General features: G+C 37.8%; 1 pseudogene; it reads right to left on the bottom strand.

The window, feature by feature from the left end:
* Positions 1-253: 253 nt before the first annotated feature.
* On the bottom strand, positions 254-920 carry LOC128628191 (charged multivesicular body protein 1B2-like; annotated as a pseudogene).
* Positions 921-2,964: the final 2,044 nt, after the last annotated feature.

Genomic DNA, 2,964 nt, shown 5'->3' with positions numbered 1-2,964 from the left:
CCTTTCCTCTATAATTTCTTCTGTAGTACTTGGCTGCTAGATTTTTGATGCAATTTTTAAGGAAGACGTTTCATGTACAAAAAACCAATGCCAGCTTGGTTCAACATAATATACAAACTCTAAAATCTGTCAAGTTGGGAGCTCTCTGGAATTTCTTAAAGTACTGGAAAGTGCAGCATGGCAAAAGAAAGCATTCTATATAAACGGTGTTCAAGCATTCTGTAACATATAGTGTTCGTAGTGTAACTGGAGTGCAACTTATCTATATACACACATGAAACAGAAGCAGGTGAAGTAAACAAAAGCACCAGTTCTTTAAATTATACTTGATCACGTAGATGAGCAAGTCTCTGTGAGAGTTCATCCTGTTCCATGGAAGCAACACTAGTGCCAACAGATCCCGTCTGACCCTGTGGTAGTTCCATGTTGAGGTCAAGGCCAGCTTCATCCGCCATTTCTTGAAGCAGCATATCCACTTGGTTTTGTGGTGTTGTTAGGGTTGCAGTGCTACTCATTGTGTCTTCCATTTGTTGTTTGGACATCCAGCGTTTCAAACTGGTGTTCAAATTTATCCATCAGGGCAGAAATCTTCTCAAGGTTCATACTCCTCAATGTAGCATCCATAGACTTAACCATACCAGCCATGGACTTGGTTACCTGGCCCATTTTAACTGCACTTTGAACTCTGGCTGCCACCGCATCCACCCTAGCACTCATTCTCAAGAAAGTAATTGCCTGGTTCTTCTGGCGAACTGCATTTTCAGCATGTATCCTTGCAGCTTCTGTATTGCCTTTCTGAATATAGCCTTTTTAGTCTTGGCCTTTTCAGCCTTGTCTTCTTTATCACATTTCTTGGCATTCCTATTAAGCTCTTTGACAGCAAACTTCAAGTTAAATAGGTGTTTCTCCATATTCAACATGGTCTTATGATTTTTCCTGGGTAACGACAAGGAAGGGCAGCTGCACCGGTTTGAGGCAAGGGCACTCAGAGTTCAGTCTTCATCTGGACCTGGGAGTGGCCTGGCACCTAGGCTACCGATCCCACTTCCTGTTTCCATGAGTATTCTTATCAATAGAATATGGAACATTAGCCACCAGCAAATTTTTCACCTTAATTTCCTTCATTCCTAGATAATTAATTCTTGTTTTTCTAATCTTGGTGTCATTGGTCATTTATTGGGTTAGCCAAAAAGTCCATTTAATTTTTCCCATAAAATAAGAGGCACATTTTTCTTTTCTTTTCTTTTTTTTATGAAATAACAAATGCATTTTATTTGGATTATCAAGAAAAGGATGTAGATCTTATAAACAAATTTTTGTTCATCATTTGGAATTATATGACAATAAAGCATTTATTTGATGAAAGTAATATGTTACTTGATAAATGATAAATATCCTAAAGACCCACCAATTCCTTTTTTAAATTTTTTTTATTGTTGTTCAATTACAATTGTCCCCATTTATCCCCCATTACTCTCCCCGGCCCTACCCAACCCCCACCTCCCACATTCAATCCTCCCTCCCATTTTCTTTGTCCATGGGCCCTTTATTCACATTCTTTGACTTGACCCTTTCCCTTCTCTCCCCCATTATCCTTCTCCAACCTCCCCTCTGGTGACTGTCAGTTTGTTCTTTATTTCCATGTCTCTGGTTCTATTTTGCTGACTTGTTTGTTATGTTCGTTAGGTTCCACTTATAGGTGAGATCACATGGTATTTGCCTTTCAATGCCTAGTTTATTTCACTTAGCATAATGCTCTCCAGGTACATCCATGCTCTTGCAAGGGTAGAAACTCCTTTTTTTCCACTGTTTAGTATTCCATTGTGTAAATGTACCATAGTTTGTTTTTTTAATTTAATTTATTTATTTTTAGAGAGGGGAAAGGAGGGAGAAAGAGAGGGAAAGAAACATCAATGTGTGATTGCCTCTCACGTGGCCCCACTGGAGACCTGGTCTGCAAACCTAGGCATGTATCCTAACTGAGAATTAAACCTGCAACCCTTTGGTTCACAGCCCATGCTCAATCCACTGAGCTATGCCAGCCAGGGTCAAATGTACCATAGTTTTCTGATCCATTCATTTACTGATGGGCATTTAGGATTTTTTTAGCACTTGGCTATTGTAAATTGTGCTGCTATAAACATTGGGGTGCATAGGTTCTTATGGATTAGTGTTTTTAAGGTTCTCAGGGTATAATCCCAGCAGTAGAATCGCCAGGTCAAAAGGCATTTTCATTTTTAGTTTTCTGAGGAAATTCCATACTGTTTTCCACAGTGGCTGTAGCAGTCTGCATTCCCAAAACAGTAAAAGGCACATTTTTCACTTTCACCAATAACTATTGATTTGGACATTTCGAGTATGTCAGTTATTTCCTGCTCTTGGCTTCCAGTGGGTAGAGGCCAGCGGTGCTGCTAAATATCTCCTAATGCTTAAGACAGTCCCAGAACAAAAAAATTATTTGGCCAAAATGTCAATAGTATTAAGAAACCTCATAAACCACTTTTGACACATTTGATCATTATACACGCACAAAAACATGTTTGCATTTCAGTTACATTTTTACCTTTCTTAAAATAATAAAGCATAATATGCCAAAAATGTTGTATATTTTCTTACATCTTCAATATTAAAATGGCTGCACAAATATTTACCAATTTTGGTAAGTTTTTTTAATGTTCATAAGAAGTTGATATAAGAAGTTACAATACAATCTAACAAAATTGTTTCAAATGAAGTTAAAGCCAATTAAGCACTACTGGAACCTTCATATGGAAAAAACTAAACAAACTTCTTGGCCAACCCAATACTATCACAAAGTCATCTTTTTTTAATTAAAAAAATAGGCCTGGAAATCTTTAGTTACAACATACAACTGTGTGCTTGGTGACATCAGCTTATACTGAAGAGCCTATACCTACTGGTCTATTCCATTTAGTATCAGTAGTTGAGAATTCTTGCTTTGGG

The sequence above is a fragment of the Artibeus jamaicensis genome, unplaced genomic scaffold (assembly GCF_021234435.1).
Source record: "Artibeus jamaicensis isolate MK-2021 breed Jamaican fruit bat unplaced genomic scaffold, CSHL_Jam_final contig_585, whole genome shotgun sequence".
NCBI classification, from domain to species: Eukaryota; Metazoa; Chordata; class Mammalia; order Chiroptera; family Phyllostomidae; genus Artibeus; species Artibeus jamaicensis.
Note: the sequence above shows the minus strand (reverse complement) of the source record. Positions and strands in the feature narration are given on the sequence as shown.